The 24,712-nt window shown below is 31.4% G+C and overlaps 1 protein-coding gene and 1 pseudogene across 6 annotated transcripts in view; one reads left to right on the forward strand and one right to left on the reverse strand.

Annotated features, from left to right (window-relative positions):
• Pcdh11x (protocadherin 11 X-linked) overlaps positions 1–24,712 on the reverse strand; it is a 545,209-nt gene that overhangs the window by 424,526 nt on the left and 95,971 nt on the right. The window lies entirely within an intron of this gene.
• LOC114624428 lies at positions 2,761–3,568 on the forward strand (annotated as a pseudogene).

The following is a 24,712-nucleotide window of genomic DNA, read 5'->3' on the forward strand; positions in this document are numbered from 1 at the left end:
GCATATACCTTTGGATGATGAGACAGAGAAGAAAATGCTTTGGCATAACCCAAGATATAAACTTACACCATTTGGGTACAGCTCTCATCTCATCACTTAATGCTGTCCACATTGATCACTATGTGTTTCATATTTAATATTTAAAAATTTTACTCAGGGGGGATTACTACTTGCTGCATATAGCTTTATTTTAACTTTAGAAAGTCTTTTCTGTAATCTAAAATTCCAGTGATTAATTTTTTCCAGGAAAAAAACTGTATTTTAAAAAATCTTATTTGTCATTTCTCTTAATGTATGTTAAGTTCACTGTTGCTGTCTTCAGATACACCAAAAGAGGGCATCAGATTCCATTACAGATGATTGTGAGACACCATGTAGTTGCTGAGAATTGAACTCAGGACCTCTGGAAGAGCAATCAGTGTTCTTAATCACTTGGTCCTCTGAAGGCTCAATGACCCAGCATAGGGGGATGCTAGGGTGGTGAGGCTAGAGTGGGTGGTTGTGTGGGGAATCACTCTCATAGAAGCAGGAGGTAGGGGGCATAGGATAGGGGGTTTGTGGAGGGGAAACCTGGAAAAGGAACAACTTTTGAAATGTAAATAAATGAAATAACCAATAAAAATTTAATTTAAAGCAAAATGATAAATAAATAAATAAATAAATAAATAAATAAATAAATCTTACTTGTCAACACAGAATTCGCAATAGAGGAATCTCAAATGATCATGAAGCACTTAAAGAAATGTTCAAAATCTTTAGACATTAGGGTAATGCAAATCATAATGACCTGATATTCCACCATACATCAGTCAGAATGACTAAGATCAGATATTCAGGTGACAGTATATGTTGGTGAGGATGTAGAAAAAGAAGAATACTACTCCATTGCTGATGGAATTGCAAAATAGTAAAATCACACTGGATATGGGTTACCTCTCTAAGGATACTTTGTAATCCCATACATTTGCCTCATTTTTAATGTCCGAATTTTTTAAACTGAATAGCATTTCAGTGTGTAAATGTCCCACATTTTCTGTATCTATTTTTCCATTGTGAGACATTTACAGCTTCTGGCTATCAATAATCATGGAGCACACATCCCTTTGGTATGGTGTGGCATTTGGGGGGTATATAACCAAGAGTGGTATAGCTGAGTCTTCAGGTAGATCTATTTCCAATTTTCTGAGGAACCTCAAAAATGATTTCCAGAGTGGTTGTACCACTTTGCAATCGTAGACATTCTAGTTTCATATTTTGTGGCATTGTCAAATTTGCAAATCAATTTGAAAAGTAAAGCCATATACAAAAATCACTTTACTATTGCCCAAAGTTTAGTGAAATGAGCAGAAGCTCTTTTAATTTAAATCCTGTAGGAATATTTCTCTCCCAATATATTTTCTGCAGACAGAGTCAGCAATATAAGTACAAGGAAACTGAGGAAAAATGAAAGAATTATTTGATGCCATATAATGGTGCACAGGATGACTTGCCTAAAAAATTACTTCATGTATTTTATGTGTGATAAGTTTTCAAAAACATCATTTAAGGAGAGTTTTTTTTTTTTTAAGAATGGTCCTATTGTGTGAAGTCAGATAAGAGAATGTTAAAGAAGTTTGATATAGCATAGGCTTGTCTAGCAACGATCTTCATGTAGTTATGTTTTTATCAAGCATTGATAAACCTAATGAATTCTAACAGTACACAAAACTCTCTTTATTAGAATTTTAAACTAATCCATTGGTTTGTGACTCTACCCTACCAATTAAATTCACTCAATTCACACATTAGTATGAATTTCCCTCTTTGTGTGAGACAGTTAACCCTAATCTAGTGTGATATGATCAAATATAATTGTGTGCTAGAAGAGGAAAGCTGACATTTGCCTGTTAAAATATACTGAAGAAAAGTAGCCACACTCAAATAAAAAGAATTCAGAAAGTGAACTAATGACATAGCACTTTGAAAGATGCATTTCTACAACTGAAAAAAGTCAGGCCAACAAAAGTGAAATCACACATGGCACATGGTTTTACAGTGAGCAAGCACATCATATATTTTAATGATTTATTTCAGAACTGGATATGTATCAGTTGCTGTTTACTTTCTGCTTTACAGATTGTTTGGTTTCATAATTTAGAAATTTTGTTTTTGTCATCTATATCAAGATTTTTATTATACCTTCCTAGCATTAAATATATTGTGCTTTTGTATTATGCATACTACACCACTGTTTTATAACATAGTAATTGATTAGTAATTGTTGTTTTCCTGATTAACTGTTGTGTATTAGACTTCCATAGTTATTTTCCATTATTATATAGCTAAGAACTTTTTAAATAGTCTGTAACAATTTTTTCCAAGTCTTCTCTGAATTTATTATGATGATCATATCTGTTTCCTATTTTGATCATTAAAATTATACTGTTTAAATTGTCATACATTGTTACTTCTCCAATATGCTTCTTCTCTACTCAACTTGTTAAAATATATTGGTTTTTATTTCAATAAACTCTTTTTAGAAAAGCTAAGTTATCAAAGAAAAGTTGAGAGGAATGTTCACATATTCCCTGTTTCCACATGTGCACAACCATTTATCAGCAATATAGTTAATCTGGCTCCTTCCTTGTGTTCTCTTCCTCTCTTATGCCCCTTCCTCCTCCAAACTATGAGAACTAGGTCTGGTTTTGCTCACTGCCTGAGATCTGTAAGCTGAATGCTTATGAGTTCCCATTTGGAGTTTTGCAGTGATAGATAGCAGAAATGGCATCAAAATTCAGAGCTACTGCATTTTGGTATTCTCACCCAGTAAACACAAGATACTGGCGACCTTATCATCATGCAATACTTTTAATGAGAAGCCACCAAAATGCCTACAGAAAGTTCAGGGATTCCTACTTCACTTCACCATGGTTCTTGCCCCATGGAGTACTTCCCTGGAACTCTCTTGTTTATGAGACTAGGCATCCTTGAAACTCTCAAGGGCAGCACATTGTCTAGCAGGAGTCTCCCTACAGTGTTTCACATCACAAAAGCACTGGGAAGCCTCTGCATAATAGCAATAGAAACCAGGCATCCTCATGACAAAATGAAGAACTCTGTGAAGAGAAAGAGCTGGAGTCAGATTCAGATGATGAAGTAGTGTGCAACCTGAGCAACATGGAAATCACCTAGGAGCTCTGCTAGTACTTCCCACAGACTGAGAGGCACATCAAAGAGAGATAGTGACAGCAGCAACTAGATGCAGAGCGCCTAGATGACTATATGAATGCAGACCATGGCCTGTACCCTCCACAGATAAGTGGAGCTCCAATCTGAGAAGCTACACTCCAAGCAGAGATGAAGCACTTGTATGGGGTCAGTGCTCCCAAGATCCTGGCCATGGAGGCTGCTGTGCAGCTGAGCTTTGACAAGCACTTGGAGAGAAAGCAAGTAAAGGCCTGTCATTTCCCTAAAATTCTATATCCTGACCACTGAGTCCGTAGGCAATATCTCACAGTTCCTAGCCTTTCCCTTTTCATCTCTCCTGGACATTTTTTCAGAGAAAGAAGCTTGTATACTAATATGGTAGATATGATCTGTCAGCCAATTGTAATTCTGTCAGTAGGAGGTATACTGTTGCCAACGCAAGGAATATTTCACTTGACCTAAAATGATATTGGTATTGCATTGACTCTTTGTTTCTCTGTAACAATCCAGTTCATTGAAATTATTGCCTAGAGACACTACCTAGTGCCTTGCATTTTTAGTTTTCTTCTTTAAATTGTCCTGAATGTCATAAAAGGCTTAAGCCACATGTCATTTCTTCTTACTTTTATTGACCAGTTTTCATGCAGCCCATGCTAGCTACAAACTCTTAAATCTTTCTGTTTCCCTTCTCCCAAATGCTAGCTTACAAGTTTGCACTCCACACATTGGGCTTCTCTCCACATGTTTTCTGTGGCTATTGTAGCTCTTCAGATCCCTTTGAAAATGATGCAAGTGTATAGTAAAACAAGTGAAATTTGTCATTCAGCTAGGTGTCAGCATACATGCTCTATAAAAGATCGGAGAGTAAATACTTTGAGCATGGCAGGCCAAGTTGTCTGTGTGATAACTGCATAACCCTGTCTTTATAGCATAAAAACAGCCATAGATGCTGAATAAACAAATGAATGTGACTGTGATTCAATAAAACTTTATTTGTAAAAGCAAACAAAACAAATAAACAAAAAACAAAACCAATATATTCCACCTGAATTGTGTATTTCTTACAATTAATAACTCTCTATTGGCTCATGGATATCATCTAAAGTTCAGAATTCACATATAAAACTTTGTACATTACTTTTGTACATTGTATAAATTTGGACCAATATATTATGATAAAAATAATATCATATAGTGTACTTTCACTGTCCTGAAAATGCTCAGAGTCCTAGATTTTTTCACATTCTTTCATCCATCAACACTTGAGCCATTCATTTCCTCCCTGGCAAGAGTTACAGCCATACTTATTTATTTTATAGAGTGCCGAATAGTTGAAATTATACATTGTAGAGCCTTTTCTTTATTTTTTTTATGTTTCTTCTTTTTTTTTTGATAGGTTCATTTAACTGTTGAATAATATTGATTGTTAAGAGACAGATAATTGCCTTTTCCAAAATAATCTGTTCTTCCTTCTAATGCTACTATGTTATATTTGACATGGCCTCAGCTCTTTTAGAATTTTGAATTCTGAATTCATAGTATACCTTTGTGATTTTCTGTTTTGTTGTAAAATGATTTTCTGTGTGTCTCTTTTATGAGTGTGGTATATGTGTTTACATTTGGCACATACATGTGATTACTAACATGTACTGTTTGGTGCCCAGGTATAATGCAAATATCATTTCTGGTCCTCTTCATTCTTTTGTACACATCCACATTTTTCTCTCTCTTTTTTTCCCTTTATGATGTGAAAAACTCCCTATATATTTTTTTGTTATGTGTATCTGTTACTAATAGTTGTTTTTAGCATTTAAAATTAATGAATGATTTATTTGGCACTTAGTTTTGAAAACATTTCCACTGAAAATAAAATTTTAGGTTAGCTTTAATTTCTTTAAGGATTTTAAAGTTAGTAGTCTGCTTTATTGTTTAACTTCACTTTTTCCAACCAAAATATGCTCCCATATATATTTCTACCTATACACATTGCCTTGTTTTTCTGGTTACATTAATTTATTTTTTATTACTTAAATTGATAATTTTTTACATCTCTTTTATGTATTGGGTTTTTGATCTATACAAATGCTTTCAGCATGCTCAGTATAGCTTCTTGTTGGGTAGTATCTTTGAATGAATATTAAAGATTGCTTAACATTGTCATGTACATTATTTATTCTTCTCATCATTTTAAAAATGATTTTATGCTTTTAACAATTTTACTTTGTCTTATCTGCTAGTATTCAAATCTTATTTTTAAATCTATTATTGTGTTATTCATTTTACCTCTAGAAATTTGAAGTCTTTCAATACCCTAGAGGTCTCTGCTGAATACTTTGAATATATTAGATGGAATTATCATATAGTTTTCACAAATTATTGCCCACACTATAATTTCAATAAATTTTTGTTATGTGCTATATCATTATATGTTATACTTACAGACAAAATTTTATGTTTTGTAAAGATGTTCACACAATAGAAGGTTAGACATTTGTATAAAGGTTCTAGCACTTTCACTGTGCTATCCTCTAATATGAGAACTAGTATGTAAATAGCAAATGATTAGTTATAATTTAATGGAGACATTATTGGAGAAAATAGATAACTAGCCACACATAAACTATTTAAATCAATTTCTTGAGATATGAGGGTCATATTTGCTTGAATAAATATTGAGTTTAAGCTTTAAAAATTTGATTAACACAAAAAAAATTCTGAAACTATCACATGGCAAACTTAGGAGAAAATAAAAAGCTTCTGAAATTACAACAGTAAAAGAAAAAGTGTTGGAATGGTTTGAATTGAGATTTCTTTAATAACACTCATCTCCATTCTAAATATTTAGTAAAATGTATACATATCATCATCATATTTAGAAGTCAGTTACAAGGAATTGAGGTTCTCATTCTAGTATTTGCTAGATATTTCCAGGAATAGTAAGAGTTTAAGTTCATCCTTGGTTACATGGCAAGTTTGTTTCTCTCTCTCTCTCTCTCTCTCTCTCTCTCTCTCTCTCTCTCTCTCTGTGTGTGTGTGTGTGTGTGTGTGTGTGCGTGTGCGTGTGTGTGTGCGCGTGTGTGTGAGTGTAACTTATAAGGAAAGACTAAGTAAAGGTGTTATATGTGTCTATCTGTATATGTATTACTTAAGTGTGAAAAGAGCTAATATAACAAAGATGAAACAAATTTATACCTCCATTTAATGTAATATTCAGCTCTTGCAATTCTGTATACACTGTGAAGAATAAAGAGAAATGTTGCCTCCAAAAGTATCCTTATAATGAAATATCCCTGCATACTCTGAATTACATAAGTATTTTTGTTCATGAACATAAGTAACTTTCCAATGTCAGATAAAAGTTCACTCCTCAACAACATGTAAACCAAAAAGTGCCATTTTGTAGAAATTTTGGATATTTGTCACTAAAGAGAATTCTAATTTTGTATCTACACATTTTCTTAAAGGCACTCACAGTGTAAACTAGTGTACAGATTTAAAAATGAATGCTGCTTAGGACAAATAAATGATTGTTAGCGTAAGTCCAAGATGAAGCCTTGGAAAATGTCAGTATAAAGTTTCATACAAAATTAAGTCTGTAGGAAAATAAGTCATCTTCCAATTATTATTGATCATTCGAAACTCATGAAGACAAATGTACAAGACAAAGATGATTTTTTAATTTCATGATTTTACTTTGATTTATTTCTTCAGAAACATTTGTTTTACTATCTGAAAATTGTACCAGGCCCAATAAGCATTATTTCTCATTTCTACAGACATGGCAATTTGAAATTGAATTCTAATATTCTCTCTTGGATCATTCATTTTATCACAGTTTTTATTAAGTGTGAATTTCTGAGCCTTGGTATTTATATAATTGAGATACTTTAACTGGTTAAGATTTTTTTTCTACCAGAATTAGCATGCATGAAAACTACATTTTTCTTTTTCAAAATGTTAACTGCTATTAAGCTGTATGTATTAAATTATATTATCCTGGGGCTTTTTTTGCTGTGTTGAATATTGTAAAATTAACAGATACTGTAATTTTCTAAGCAATTGATTCCTATTTGTTTTCTGGTTTTCAGTGATTTTCATATATATAAATTTTTATGAATATATACAATAATTACATCAGTCCTTCTTTGAACACATACCATAAAGTAATTACAAATTAGAATCTGACCAACAGATTGAGAAGAATGGGAAAGTTACTAATTTTTAAGCAAAATACTGATCGAATTTATGCCTTTAATAATGGTATTTTAAAATGTATTGACTTGATATCTAAATTAAATTGTTTGTGTACAGTTCTAAACAAATACTTAAGGTCTCCCTGTTTTATTTCTTAGCATTATAAGAGTAAACTCTATAAACTTCATTACAGCTAGTAAAGAAAAGAAAAGAAAAGAAAAGAAAAGAAAAGAAAAGAAAACAGCTACCAGTGCCAAAAGTTTTCTAAGTTTTCTAAAGATCTGTATTATTAAAAGAAAGAGAAGCTATTCTCTCAAATGAGAAAATTACCTTTTTTGTAAAAGTAGCTGAGACTAGGGGCATAATAACAGTTGACAGACATCTTTAATTGTGGATGCTATTTAAATCCAACTCTTCTAACCCTGAAGAAACTACAGTTTCCCTTAATGCTGTTAAAAAGTGAATGCTAGTAATCAATGATTCTTATCATTTGGAGTTGTGAAAGTCCTCAGTAAAATTCCCATGGTTAAAGGACAATTAACAATAGGAGTAGTAAAGAGAAAAACAGCACATTACCCTATTTAAAAGGAAATAAAGGTTTAAATGGCTGAGATGAAATATTTAGCTATCTTTTAGGAAAGAATAATGTGTCTGGGTTTCTGAGATCTTATTTCTATAATACTCGTAGGTAACAAATTGAGAATGTTTTCTTTGAACAGATATTTCCTCAACCACAATTATGCTAGCTCCTTTTCTTTAAAATACAATAAAAAGACCATTAGGAATGGCGCTACTTAGAAATCTGATTTTTGGTGTGTAATTTTTGTTAATTGTTCACCTTGTGATTGTTAGTACTTTCTCAATAGAAACTGTTTGAAGTGGTAATTTAACACTGATTTCAAATAAAACAAGATTTGCTTAGGAATGTCTGACACAGAAAATAATCACCTATTCACACCAACTATCCCATTCAGCAGTTCTTATTCACTGGTAAATTTAGAAATAATTGCTTACTACCTAAGCAGTTCATAAATATGAAGATTTTTTTGAACAAACTGAGAAAATAGAGTATATTTTCTTTAAAATGTATTTAAATGTGTCAAAATTAGTAGAAAACATGGTCATTGCTACATAATCTGTCTTCTGTTTCCTTGGTCAAAGGTTTGGCTTGAAAATTCATCAAGGGTGAAAATACCTTCCTTTTCCTTGGTAAAAGGTTTTGCTTTAAAATTCATTAACAGTGAAACTATCTTCAAATATTTGCACAGAAACTTGTGACAAATTGTTTTTTAAGCTTGAAATAATGCCTTTGGGAATATTTTAAATATATATATATATGACAATAACATTTCACTAAAAAGCATTATGTACATAAAACAGCATTTCATATTTTAATAAATCAACTTATTTTTAAGTTTACCTGTTAAAACTTTTGCACAACTTCTCTCTCAAGGCTAATTGTAGCAGAGAGGATATATTATTTGTTACTATCTCAATTGTCTGAATGAATCTTGGACAGTTAATGTAGGCCTTCAGTTGAAAGTGTTCTGAAGTAATGATAATAAATGTAGCAGTATTATTGTAAGGCAATGGTCTACTGTCATCAGCTACATTAACAACTTCTACAGATATACCAAATTGATAGCTCTTAAATAAGCTTATAATTCTAACAATGATATTTTGGAAACTAAATGATTTTTTATCATAATATTTTTGTGACATGATAAAGTTTTTCATTATAACACTGATAGTAAACATTTTTCTCAATATTTAAGGACTAAAGGGAAATTTTTCATCCAGAAGTAAACACACCCAAGTAGAAGAAGATGATTTGAGAGCTTTATACTGCTTAAGACACATGAGGGTAAGAACTAGTATGAGTCTAAAAGATCTTCAGTTTCTATTTGAAATGATACTCATAAAAATTGTGAGAAAATGAAAAATATTGTAAGATACTATTAAAAGGATGGAGTGAAATTAACTGAAGTGAGATTGTTTTCATACAGTATAATTTTACATGTACACACACTGATTTATACAACTTAGTTTTTCTTTCTCCTCCTCCCTTCTCACTTTCTTGTTATACTCCTTTTAGCTGTTTTCTTTTTAGAACAAATAAACAAAGGAACAAAACAGGGTCTTACTATGTAGCCCTGGCAGGTCTCTAACTTATTCTGCATTCAAAAATAAAATATTTACACATAGATGGATTTATACAAATATAAAATTACTCCATAATCATTCACTGAAGTATAACTCTATAAATGTCTTTAACTCTCATAACATATGTGATGAGTAAATCTTAAGGCAAAGATGGAGTTTGTATAATGCCAATATGGCAATGTAAATATAGCTATGCTAATATGTGTACAACTCTGATAAAATTATTTATATCAGGGAGGCTATACATGTGTTGAGACAGGTTGAGGCAGAGAGTCTTTGTAAATTTCAACAAAGTTTCTTTTGAATCCAAATATCTTATAAAATCAAAATAAAGTTTTAAAAGTGAAAGAAGATCAAATGATTCCAAGGATGCTATGGGAATAAAGGCAAAAATGTGGAATCCATACACAAAGCAAACACCACAGAATGTTTTCTTTCAAGTTATTTGGATGATCATTTAATTCTTCCCCAAAATTGACACAGTTAAAAACATTAGAAAGTCTAGAGTATATCATGTTTTTAAGATGACTTTTAAATGCATCATCCCCACCTCATCCTCAAAGGATTGCAATTTCCAAAGGTATCAGTGATAATGTCATGACAGGGAAAGGAATGCAAATATTTGACTGTCCCTACATATTGATTTATAGATTGCATTGACATAATTGCATTAATGGGCAATTGTCTCCTCCTTGGAAAGTCGAATCAACCCATATTACTTTCAATGCAGTACCCTGAATAATATTGATTTGAATATTGTCTCTTGTAACAAAGATAATCTTTTTTGAGTTTTAAAATTTAATTTATAGATTCTATGTAAGTGTCACTAGGTCAGCACTGCCATCAACTGAACAGCAACAAGCCTTGACAGCTCTGACATTTTAAACAGGCAGTTGGCAGTGATTGACTCACTAGAGAACAGCTTATTATTTATAGTGCTATCTCTTACTGAAATGATTTGATTCTGACCTGAGTGCTTTTCATCTGCACCTGAGCAGTGTCCAATTACAGACCCCTGCTGAATGAGAGTCCATTTTTTGTATCCCTTAATTTTATGGCTTTCATTTTCTCTGTCACCCTGCAGGGATGTGTCCCTTTGTGTATATTATATCCTATCTAGACTGTCTCAATGGGAAGTATTGCTAGTATATGAACTTCTCTTGACTCTAGTGTTCTATCCTAGTCTAAGAAATAGAAGTTTAAGTAATGATTGACTACCTGTGAGTGTTTGAAGAAGATATTTATCACTGACACATGAAAATATTAAAAGAAAACTATATATAAAAATCTATATAAATTTTGGTTCAGTTCAGAAAAATGTTTTAAAAATAAATTTCCATGAAGTAATCAAGAATTTTTCATAAATCAAAATTAGGAAACCTTCTATTACTACAAAAAATAAGAATTCTTCAAGAAAATATCTCTTTAGCAATATTTTCCAGATTTCTTCCCCAGAACGTGTCACACCCCACTGTGTCATGTTATTATAGACCTAAAATAGTTATTCATTATTAGTGGTGATTTTTAGGGCTAACTAAAAGGAGACTCATATTAGGAGCAAAGTTAGAGGTTAAATTTAGTTCCAACAGATGCTGTCTTTTGTATATCATGTTAATTTTAAAATAAACACAATTCCATGCACATAGAGACTTTAAGCAAAAGTAATTTGCATAGTATATAAATATGCCTTCAGAGGCCCATGTATTGGTTCCAAATGTGGCTCTATTGACAATGATGTAGACCTTGAGTTCAATGTTTACAAGAAGTCCTTAGGTCATCAAGAATGTGTCTTTAAAGGGGAATTTTTAGTTTGCTCTGCCATGATCTTCTTGTTATATCTATAGAGCACAGATACTCGATGTATATGTGAACACACAACACTCACACTCTCACAGCATTAGAAAGAGGTTTAAAATCAGCTGTTTCTCACAATGTAATTTCCTTTTCAATAACAAAATCAGACTAAAATGGTTGGACAATAAATCATAGTAAAATACTGAGTACAAATAAGTGACAAGTACATTGTAAAGAAATCTACACAGATGTGTTCATTTCTGATTAGTAACTATGAAGGTCTTAGCAATTTCATCTTCAAGCATGTTTAATAATTAATCAAATATCTCAAGGCATATTTTGTCAGTCACATATAGAATTCCACCTATTAAAACTAACTCCTTATTAGAAGGCCAGATCTCTAAGTCATGGTGCTATGGCTAAAGGTATAAAATGACATTTCTTTAAGAACTATAATTTCTATAAGAAAACAAATAATTTCAGTAGTCTCAATTGATTCTACAGACCCTATTGAAGTCAGATATTCTCTTACATAAATTGATTCACTTTGAGAGCTGAGTTGAAATTTTCAGTTTTCTGTCTCTTCATCAACTGGTGAGAAACTGAGAATAGAGGATATTATTAGTGCAAGTCTAAAGGAAATTGAGTGGGTTTTCAATTAGTTGGAAAAGCTGAGGAAGTGAAAACAAAAAAATCATGGAAAATATTTGGGAAATCATTTTATTAGATATGGTGAAACATAATAGGTATCTGTGTTTTATTTCCAAATAACAACAGAGAAAATGAAAATATGTATAAGCAAACTAGGGCCCCAGTTAAATTGGCAGCACTGGGACTGGAAATAGGTGAAATGGCATAAAGAAAGCTTTAGAGCAAGGCTGGAGAGATGTCTCAGTAGTTAAAAGTACTGATTCTTCTTCCAGAGGTCCTAAGTTCAGTTCTAATCCCAGCAAAAACAACAGGGCGGCTCACAACCATCTGTAATGGGAACTGGTGTCATCTTCTGGTGTGTCTGAAGATAAGTACAGGTATTCATAAACATAAAATAAATAAATCTTTAAAAAATAGAAAAGAAACCTTTAGAGCTTAGAATAAAGCAAATGATGAAGAACAAATTTTGCCCCCTATAGTCACATTTTAGCATTATTTAAGTGGTGTCAGGAACCCATTCAGTTCATGCTTAAGTTCCTACTAATGAAATAAAATTCAAGAACCAAATACCCAAACATGTTAGCAACAGAAAAACACATGTTAGGATTCCAAATTAACTTCCTTCATATGCATGACTGCAACTTAGCTCTGTATTATAATTCTTTTAAGCTTTTTACCTATAAATAATTCACCTAATTTTTGTATTTGTAACTAAAACTTTTATATAACTTCTTAAGTTAATTGAATGAGGGTCTTTAATTCAATAATAAATTAAGAAATCTATATGAAGGTGTTTTTACCTGAAAGAGCATCAGCTATAGTCATAAAATACAGAAGTTGTGAGCAACTAAAAGAAACTAACATTGGTACTTGATATATATGAGAAAAAATCTGTTAATGTAATGAATCTTACGCATTCTCATTGACTGTTGAAATAGATATAAACTGAATCATAATTGATATATCTTTGTATTAAAAGCATTATCTTACAAGAACATTATCTAGAACATTATCTTACAAGTATCAGATCAACAAAATTATACATCTTGGTTGTATATAAATTTGCTAATATTAACACAAACAATTTTTATAAGAAACAGTATAGGTGATCAAATACACATTTTCCACTATTACTTCTCTGGGTTGGATCTATCTATATAGTTTTCAGAGAAAGAATGGTGACACGAAAGCTCCAAAATTCCATAAATAGTTTGACACTATTTTGAGAATGTCAGTTTTAATCATTGACAATTTCTACATGATTTGATTGGGAGTTTTAAAAGTCTTTTTACATCTCTAAATGAAATAATGAGAAAAACATGTCACATTTTTATAATAATTCCCCACATTAATTAGCTAACCCTAGTGGAAGATTGTTTGCAGATCTAGAACAGATAAAACCACTTAGTGATAAGTAAGTATAGGAAGTTCTTTAAAATTATTACATCAAAATATTTAATATCTAGTAATAGTTTGTATATTTATTTTCTTGATAGGTTAATAGGAATTACTAAAGTATACAAAGTCATTTTCATAATGCATTAACTTATTTTATTGTTATGTTGCAATTAAATCTTATTATAAATGGAAGTAGAAGAATATTTACAGAAAAAGAAAAAAAATAGACATACCAGTTGGCGAGAAATGAAATACTATTTGTTCTAATCTCATATATGGAAATATTTCAGAAGCACTGGTAAAATGTGTTCTGGTGATAATTTTTTAAATTTTTGAATAATATTGCTAGAGGACCTCATATGTTACCTCAACTGAGACATGCTAGAGATATAGGAAAAGTTTAAGGGGATATGGAAAGAAAAATGGTCCTTTGCCCTCACCACCTGGAACTGATTAGATTTTCTTGATTACTGAGTCAAAGCTTTTGACACAACTGACCGTTAAATCACCTATACAGACAGTGCATAAAATCTATTCTTCCTTGCTAAAAAATACTACAAACAACATTATTCAAACCGCTTGTGATCCAGGCTATGGGTGAAAAATTCTTCATGACCTCTTTGGGTGACTTATGTACAGCAAAATTCCTTTTGATTCTTTTGCTATCTTTCGATGCATTTTGCTGTCATAATGTTATCTTCTCCTCACAGCATGCTTGTAAATCATACTGTGATCATTTTCTAATATTATTTAGAAAATACTCCTCTGATAAAACATGAATAGTGACAGTTTTCCCACCTCATCCAATTCTTTATAGATTTCTTGCTTTAAAGACTATAACACTCAAAGTTCCCTAATCACATCTACTGCAGCAGCATTTTAATAAGTTTCTGGTCTATTTTACACCTGATTCTGTTCAAGTTTCTTGGCTACATTTGACTAATTAAGTTTGTTTCTTAACTCACTTACTCATCTTGAGTCTAACTTGTCCTGAAAGGAAGGCAACAGCAAGGCCTAACACCTCTGAAGTCTGAAGTTTTGAATCGACACTCATCAGAACAGCCTGAAACTTCAAGTTGCATTCTTGAATAGTGATGAGAAACTGCATGGCATAAAATGGATTTCTATGCTCTTTCTAAGCAGTACGACAATATTTCTACACGTTCTGTATCATATTTGCACAATATGAAAATGGGGGCTTTTTAGAAATACTATTAAACTAAACTCATCCACCTTAACTCAGACAAAATTTAACTCATCCAACACTGTGTAACATACATCAAGTATATATAAAGTGATAAGTGAAAATCATCAGACCACATAGATGAATGTGACTAAGCAAGAAATGGCATTTCATTAACTCCTTTAAACAATTATTTTGAATAAAGTTCTTCTATGGAGTCTAGTGTGGCCCTGAATTAGACAATTTTCCCAAGTAATAGAAACTCATACCACCTCATCTAGCTCTTCTCATTTTGTTTCTTTTGTGGTTATTTTTGTATGGTTGTTTTTTGTTTTGTTTGCTTGCTTGTTTGTTTTGAGGGCACAGAGAAACAAAGACTTAGCACACTGGTTCATCAATAACGTTCTGAACTTTTGTTAGAGCTAAAAAAAAAATGCCATTAATAGGCTACCATACATTATGTCCCTATGTAATGCAAAGTTTCAATGGCAGGTACCTTAATACAAAACAAAATGAAATGTATTATATTTTCATTAGTTGTTTTGTTGTTGTTGCTGTTTGTTTGTTTTTTGTTGTTGTTGTTTTGTTTTGTTATTCTCATTTTACCTGAAATAAAAGTAGAACTTCCTGGGAAAATTATTGTACATGTAATACGGTATCTAGAATTCAATCATTTCCAGAAGACAGGTAAGTTAAAAAAAGAATGTTCCACAAGGTGGTGTACCATTTAAATACTCAAACCTTTTATTATAAGCAGAATTCTAAAATGCCTAACTTTCACACCATCATCCATTCCAATCTTTGAGATTTTTGTCGATTTAATAGGACTCTAATTATATTATTTTAAGTGGTAATCCTAACTGGGCTTATAGAGTTACCTTACTATTCAGATGCCTCAGTATTCATCAAAACGATTATTTGGGAGGGCTTAACTTAGTAATATGATATTTCAGAAGCAGCATTTTTCTCTGTCTTTAAGGGGCTTTCTGAGAAATTGGAAGAGTGAGAGAATTCAACATGCACCAAGTGTTTGAAATGGATGGAACCAAAGAGCTGATGATAATCTTTAGAAACTAAGGGTGGCTCCTGGCCAACATCCAGCAAGAAAGCTGTGAATAACATTAATAGTCCACTTTGCCTCTACAAATAAAAGGAAATATATTTGACACCTTGAGTCTATGTTTGTGAGACACTAAACAAAGAATCTATGTGAACCTTCCTGCATATCCATCCTAGCAACCTGAAAAAATAGAATTTTATGCTGGTATGTTAGTGCAATTTTATGAGAAATTTATGAAACTGAATGCTATGTTTACTTTTTGTACATAAAGGAACTAATCCACAGAAAAAATGACACTCACCACTCATCACATCTTCCCTAGTACATGAGTGTTATATTTCTTTATTGAAAATCATTTATGAATGCCGCAAGACTATAAATATTTTCACTTAGTAAAGCATCTATTAAGTTCAACAAACTGGCATGGAAATAAAACATCAATTACTGAATTATTGACTGGACTAATGTGGGAATTATTGTTCTCCAGCTTCAATCCCTAATTAATAGAAACCACTTTCCTTTTTTCTTTCTTGGCAGTAATAAACTCATTAGACTTCCCATAATAATGGGTCCAGAATCTCTGGGTGTCTATAATAGATTTTCTAGACATATATTCAACTAATTATTTTTAAAACAACCTCTGGAAGTAAAGTTAAATTTTCTTACTTAACTAGTTTTATTATTTCATGTTGAATGAAAGTCCCTATGTGTTTGTAAATTTTAGAAATAAATATAAAATCAACCTAAACAAGATTTAAAAATAAATCACATAATGTTAAGGAAGTTTCAGTAATCCTATGAGGGAAGAGATGAAGGTACTGACATAGTTCTAGAATATGTTATTGCTTCATTTAAAAGATATAATTTTAAGTGAATTGTCAAGCAAAAGAAGGCTGTCAAATTATGGTAATAGAAAACTTAAAAAATTAAATAGACCTCCATATATGACGTCAGATATGCACACATCAGCACATACCTGTTTACATATATTTCTTGATATTCACAGTGTTTAAATACAGCAGAATTCAGAAGTATTAAGGATGTATGTTAGTGTCCCAGAAAAGATCAAGATAGGTAGAGGTCAAGAGTATTTACAAGTTTCCTGAGTAAGTTGCCTCCTTCATGGTTATAATTTGGAAGTAGACTCAAAAGGTTGCATTTTTTGCATGTAAGATTTTTTCTTTTTAGTTGTAAGAATTACATACCTAGATAATTACAATTCTAATAACTATGAAATTATAATGGTAATTATAATTATGTCTAAAATAATAAAATATATAAAAATGTTTAAATAGAACTTATAGTTTTGATTTCATATTTTTTGGGTACTATTAGTATCAAAGTGAATAAATATTTCAGGCTCCCAAGTAATTGTTAACTGTTAATATTTTTTGTAGTATACCATAATATAAAAGGATTGGAACTGTGAAAAAGGTTCAATGCTGAATTTTAAAAATTCTATTTTTATTTGTATCTGTATTTCAATAGTTTGTGCACATGTGTATATAATGATGCATTTTATGTGAATGTGCTGATGACATTAACTGGCAATACTTATCTATAACTTTCATTTTACAAAATCATGTAGGAATATGGTTGTTTACATTTATATGTTTCCATGGGATCATATGCTTGAATACTTCATCCCTAGCTTCTGGAAATGTTTTGGGAAAGAACAGAATGAGTGAACTTGTTGAAGAATTCTCTCAATTGTGTAGATTTTTGATTTACAGGTCTTTATTTTCTTGGTCTTCTAGATCCTGGTGTTCTGTCTTTTAAATGTTTTCTGCCTCCTCTTTCAAAGGGTTCCTTGAGCTAAAAGGGGAAGAGTATGATGGAGACATCTCATTTAAGACTGATTGTTCCAAAGTCTCTCACTCTCTGCATAATGTTTGACTGTCAGTCTTTGCATTTGTTCTGCTCTTTTGCAGGAGGAAACTTCCCTGATTATGGTTGACCAAGGCACTGAACTGCTTCTCTGGTCTGAGTAGCCTGTAGGTGTATTTTCATCTGTTTGGGTACACATGTGTGTCATCAATGCGGAGATAGAATGCCTTATGTATTTAATCCTCCATGTTATTTTTCTGTAAGACTATTTCTGAAGTTCACTGATTGGCTTTACTAGCTAGTCTCCAGTCTCAATGAACTTCCTGTCTCTTCATCTCTGGTGCTGGAATTATGGACATTGTCACATTGTTCTATTTTATCCATTCTTATTCTTTTCCTTTTTTTCTTCCTCATTTAATGTGGTAGTCAGCATTCAAAGTAAGACATCCACACTTAAACTGGAAGAACTTTATTGAGTTGTTACTTCCACACACATGAACCTCAGTACATTCAGATGGATATTCTGATTGAATAAAAATTTAAAACCCATGATCGTTATTTAGATTCTCATTAGCATTTGTATAAGCACCACAATTTTAAAAATAGTTTTAAGCATAGTAATTTGTAACAAAATCTAGGCTCAAGAAAGATTGCTATTTTTCTCAACATTGAAGAGTCAGGACTACCTATGGAGATTATAACTCGACAAGATATAGATCATTTATGAAGAAGAGAGTAGAAAAATAAGTTAATTTAATGAAAGTAGTAAATTGAGGATCCAGAAATGAAATGAAATATTGTGAAAACATTTAGAACCTAAAAATACAATCATAACAAGACCCAAGATAGTAGAACTTCAAAAACAGTGAATAAAAGTGTCTGCTAAGGTATAGAGATATGGAATAAATCAATTCCAATTAGATTTAATGAATAATGTGAGGAATGTGTCTGGTGAAAATGCCAGAAAGGATATAAGTAAGATGTTCCAAATATAAATAAAATTTTCTGTAGCTTGTGATTTTATTTCACAAAATTATTAGTAATTTGGCCTTAATATTTTTAAATTGATCTTAAAGATATCAGACCCATAAAATGTGTCTTGTTTACTTGTCTCCCCCCAGTCAAAATTATTTTTTCCATTATACCATATCATGTTGAAAATTGTCTATGAATTTTTCCCACTTAACTTTAGCTCATAGTGATTTTTCTTTTCCAACATAAAATGCAAGTTTTTCACAAGCCTCTTCTATTTATTTTGGGGAGTTTTACAATTTAAGAAACAGTAGTTTATTTTGTAATTTTCAACAACTTTTTAAATTGCTTGATTTTAGTAGAAGAAGTTAACAGAATGATATTTATGCTTCAGTATATTAAATATCTTGCCATTATACATAAGATGCACTTTTAAAATATACAAAAATTGTTCTGTGAAAACACCTGATTAAACTACAGAAGATGCATGTTCAAATTTCAAACATTGTCTTAGATCCATCACTGTGTTTATATGTTTTATTTTCATAATACTATGTTAGGTATGTAACATAGACACTTGCACCAACTAGGTCAGTACTATATGCCTGAGACCTTGCATATTTAGAATTTTTTTTTTAGTTTTTAATATGAGATAGGATAATGAAGTTTTAAGAGATAAATAATTTATTATATTTGAGATGATACATCTTAAATATTTTCAAGCTATATCTAGGTCATTTATATTATTGTTAATAAAAGAAATGAATTTGAATCATATTAAGTATATAAGCCCTAATATTAGTACTTTATTAAAACATATTTTTATGTGAATTTATTTAGTAAAACAATTTTAAACAAGTTGATTTTTATGTTTATTAGGATGGTTACATGTTAAGTAGTTGCCTGCTTAAGGCGAATGTATTTCAGGTGTCACTAGAATGAATTTAGTAGTATATAGCATTCTTCATGGAAAACAACTAAAAGGCTCAATAATCTCAAGTAGTTTTATGCAAGACAGTGATTAGAAGCAAAGGACCAGTAACACAAATAATGTCCTCTGATTCTGAAGCTCATTCACTTCCTGATGCCATTGAGGGTCTGACAGGGAATAGAAGTGCAGCATCTCTCCCCTCTCTTCTTTTGGAGAAGAGTTACGATAGTTTTCAATTAAAAAACAAACAAACGAAAAAACGCACGGTTTTTGCTTGGTATTTCAGCTTCCTTAACTCTGGTGTAAATTAATTTAAGTCCACATATGTACGAGTTATTATAAACAAATAATATCAATCGAATTCATGGATTTAACAGTATATGTCAGAAACACAGGTATTTTGTATCCTCCCATGTCTGATGAGAATTTTGTAATTTTGAAACTTTTATAAAATATTAGTCAGATATTCCTAATCAAGTCTTCAACATTTTCAGTGACTTTTAAGGAAAGAAATGAAATGTACAGTATTTAAAGACATATTTAGTTACACTGAAATGCTGATAATGATCATTTTCAGGTCTTTTAAAATATCTGTCTATTGAATGTTTTAAAAAGTCAGCCTTCTGAATTTAAACACAAAGGAGTAGAATCGCAAAAATTCTAAGTGACCTCTCAAAGAAGTACCAGATATACTAAGTAGATATCCTAATCCAAAACATAGTATGCCTAGAACAGATGCCTTTTTTAAAGTTTTATTATTATTTCATAGCATTTCATTTTTTTATTCAAGACAAAAATATATTACATACTATATAGGTTGATGTGTGAAATTTTTGAACATCCAGTGTATGCTTTGCCAAGAAAACTTTGTATGTCGCTTTGTTTATACTTATAATATTTAAACTTGGATATCTTGACATTCCTGGAAAGAGTAAGATCCTGTGCTTCAAAGGCAATAAAGATCATACAGTGAAAACTTGCAATGCCAGATTTGGGGATTCTACCTGACAACAATTCTAGTCCATCATACTTTACTTCCAAGAGTGCCTTGTACTATGCCTTTGAACAAGCATAATTTCTTCCTGATTGAATCATTTCTTCCTCTTTAGAATCTAGTGCAATAGAGACACCTGGTGTATGTTTACTTAAATGGTCTTCTTAGGTCATTAATAATTCTTCTTACAAGTGTGCTGAAATTTTAAGTTTGGGAACCAACTATATTATAAAATATAAAATTGTAGTTTATCTTGGAAATTATTAACATTAATATTTCAATAAGTACATAGGATTTGAATGTTTGAATTAGTATAATTATGAAATCAAATGGCTCTTTAATTTGTTGTATAATCAAAACTTAATATTTTAAAATTACTAAAGTACTCTTTGGTTGGTGGTTGGTGGTTTAGTCCCTGAGAGCTCTGAGAGGTCTGGTTGGTTAATATTATTGTTCTTCCTATGGGGTTGCAACCAATTCAGCTCCTTCAGTAGTTTCTCTAACTCCTCCACTGGGGACCTCTTGAGGACCCCATGCTTAGTCCAATGGTTGACTGCAAGCATCTGCCACTGTATTTCTCAGGCTCTTGGCAGAGATTCTCAGGTGACAGTTGTTTCAGTCTCCTGTCATCCACAATAGTGTCTAGGTTTGGTGATTGTATATGAGATGGATCCCCAGGTTGGGTAGTCTTTGGTTGGCCTTTCGTTTAGTCGCTGTTCCACACTTTGTCTACTCATTTGATCACTTGAGTATTTTGTTCCTCTTTCTAAGAAGGACGGAAGCACCCAAGGATTATACATGAAAGGACCCATGGTTCCAGGCTCATATGTAGTAGAAGATGGCTTTGTCAGGCATCAATGGGAGAAAAGACTCTTGGTCTTATGAAGGCTAAATGTCCCAGTGTAGGAGAATTCAAAGGTGGGAAGCAGGAGTGGGTGAGCGGGTAGAGGAACATCATGATAGAAACACGGAAGGGGGGATGGGACAGGAAGTTTCAGGTGGGAGGGAAAGGGGATAACATTTGAAATGTAAATAATTAAAAAAATCCAATAAAAATAGAAAGAATAGACATGAATTTTTCTAGGGCTGGAGAGATACATCAGTGGTTAAAAGCCCTTACCGATCTTCCAAAGGACATGTGCTCTGTCCCCATCAAACCAATGGGGTGTAAAATAGTCCTGTGTATAAATACATTTCCAGGGGATCCAGAACCATCTTCTGGTCTCTTGAGTGTAGCATTCTCTCAAGCACTTACATTCTTGAAGACAAAACTCAGACACATAAAAAAATAAAAAAAAAAACACAAAAGTTTTTTAAAAAAAAGAATAAAAATTAAATTAAAAAATTACTAAAATAAAATGTGAAGGTTGAGAGGCAAGAGTGAGTGGGTGGGGCAACAGTCTCATAAAAGCAAGGGGAGAGGGTGGGATAGGGGTTTTCCAGGGGAAAAATTGGGAAAGAGGATAACATTTGAAATGTAAACAAAGAAAATATCCAATAACAAATAAGTTCTACATGAATTAAGGATTAATACGCTTTATGAAATTTTGGTAACTTCTTTGATTTACATTTCTTATTAGTATGTCTCAGCTATATTGAATAAATTAAACTATTTTTTTTACAAACTGCAGTGGAAATTATATTATCTCTTGTCAAATTCAGAGCACTCAAAACAATCATGCTTTACATATTGCAAAGGTACAATGAATAAATGACTAGTCTCTCAATATAGTATTTATGTGAAAAGTCAATAAAAAATTTAGCTATCATATTAAAAATTATACTTATGGATTAGCTAAATTAGAACTATTTATTATTGATGATTGTATAATTAATAGACTGATATAATAAAGTAAGTTCAAGAATGCACAGTGCTTGCTTATTTTGTAAATTTCTGCTATAAAACCTGCCAATACCACTAATACATACTTTAGTGGAAGAGTCTAAGTGGAAGAAGGGGCAAGGAAGAGCAAGAAAATCTGATTGAAATGGTTGATGACTTATAAAACAAACTAAAAATGAAACAGAGAGTAGAAGATTGAAAAAGTCTTTGAATTTCAAATCAAGAAATTTGGCAAGCATAGTTCATGAAAGGAGAAAAAAGAGTCAATTTGATTTGACAAAGGCCCTTATTCCAACACCTACAATGACTCAGATATAATAAAGTAACATATGTAAGGTACCAAGTACACTACTTTTCACAAAAGAGGTACTTAATGAACCACTATTTTTCGTCCAGGGCCTGATATAATCATTTTTAAAATACGGTGAACTATACTTCTGTAAAGATAGCAAAGTTCCATTCCATGTCAGAAATCAAAGCTGATCACTGATGTAACTGCATATTTCATAAGCATTATGTTTGTGGGGCCTATAACTTGATATTTATATTGGTCAGTATAAAATATCCAGAAGGCTAGAAAGCATTCTGAGAATTATTAAAAAAATAACTCTCTAAATCAAATCAAAATATATTTGCAGAAGAATATAGTAATCCTTTACCTGCTTTTGCTTTTTAAATTTGAAGTAAATTTAAGTTTTTACTTGCATTTAAGTTTATATATTATATGTATATATGCATATTTATACAAATATGCTTATATGTAAAACATTATTTTACTATGAAGAAATCACCCACAATGATACATCTTTTATTAAATGTTTCCTTTATCCTTTCAGACAAAGACTATATTCATATCAATAAATCAGGATATTATTTATTTGATACCAACTGAGTATAATTCATAAATACTAAATGAAATAAGTATCAAAGAATATGAAATATGTTTTTTCTTGAATTAGTGAAGGAATTCAGTGTTAAAAGAGTGTTCATAAAGTAGTGTTTAAGATGATATCCTGGATGATCTCATCTATACAAACTATTTTCATTTCATAAAGAAGTTTATGTTTTATAAGTGAAAAGATTTAAAAGAGGGCTATGCTTTTTTTTAAAAAAAATGCTGTGTGATCTACATGCTTTGGATTTTGTTTTGTTTTAGTTTTTATTTTTCATTGATTCACAGATAGAAATATTTATCATGTTGTCTTGGATGTTAAAATTAAAGATTTCTTAATCCACAATTCTCCACATTAACCTCAGTGACCATATTAAGTCAGTAGAGTTGCCCAGCAGAACTGTCTTTAACTAAATGAGTTCTCAAAGTAGCTCTGGAAAATTGTCCAAATTTATAAGGTTAATTGCATGGTTAGGGAAATGAAATAGTACAGTCAAAAATATCTGATACATTAGGTGGTTGGATATAGGACACACATGTACACATGGTTAAGGTGACAAAATTTCTTGAAAATCACAGTGAGTTAGTATTTTTCTGCAGGTAAGAGAAAGATATAAGTGTCTATCATAGACTTTGGATTTATAATACAGAGAAAACTTTCATGATACACTGTAAAAATTGATTGGAAAAGTGAAAAGTAGCAAGTGATATAAACTTATTTTTATAATGAGAAACTTATGGAGAAAATAAGAAAAAGAAAGTGACTAAGATTCAGATGTGAATGAATTTTGGAGATAAGATCTATATTTGTATGTATCTGAGAAGTATTGCTTTCTATAAGGCTGCTTCTTAAACTGGGATTGTCAAGTGCCTGCTCATACTTAAGACTGCAAAGCAGTTAGTTATGTGCACACATGCACACACACACACACACACACACACACACACACACACACACATGCATGTGCAAAATTATTGTAGTAAATCCTGACTTTTATTTTGTAAAAATTTTTTAAACCCTACTCTATTCTGGCATTTGCCTTAATGGAAAGAAAACATGATTGCCTTGTCTTGCCTCACTACCTTATTTTTTTTAACACACTTGTTGTTAAATCAACTTAGGGTACAGTGATGGGTTCTTAATAAAAGCAGCCATAATAAAATTAATAAAATGATTAGCTTCTCCTTGCAACAGGTGCTTAAAAATATTAGAAGATGAATTATTGAAATGCAGAAAAAAATTATTAACAAATATTTTACACAGAACAGATTACAGACGGATCAGGCATTGAAACTGCATTAAATACAGTGGTGTTTTAGTATCTAAAAGTATAACAAGTAAAGGGACATCTATCATGCTCATTTTAACATATTCATACAAAATCTGTTTATTCCTCTTAAAAACACAATTACAACTACAAACTAAAACTTGGAATCCTCGTGTATTTTAAATTTTCAGACTTGTAAGATAAATTTTCACTTCTAGTGCCATTTTTAGTACTAACTCCATGCAAAAGACACAAATGATGATTAAATATACATATTGTACAGTAAGAAAACTAGTCAGATCCTCATAAATATTCCTATAATATGTGATCTCATATTCATGCTAAAATGTTTTTAA

The sequence above is a fragment of the Grammomys surdaster genome, unplaced genomic scaffold (genome assembly GCF_004785775.1).
Source record: "Grammomys surdaster isolate TR1022 unplaced genomic scaffold, NIH_TR_1.0 61, whole genome shotgun sequence".
Classification (NCBI taxonomy): domain Eukaryota; kingdom Metazoa; phylum Chordata; class Mammalia; order Rodentia; family Muridae; genus Grammomys; species Grammomys surdaster.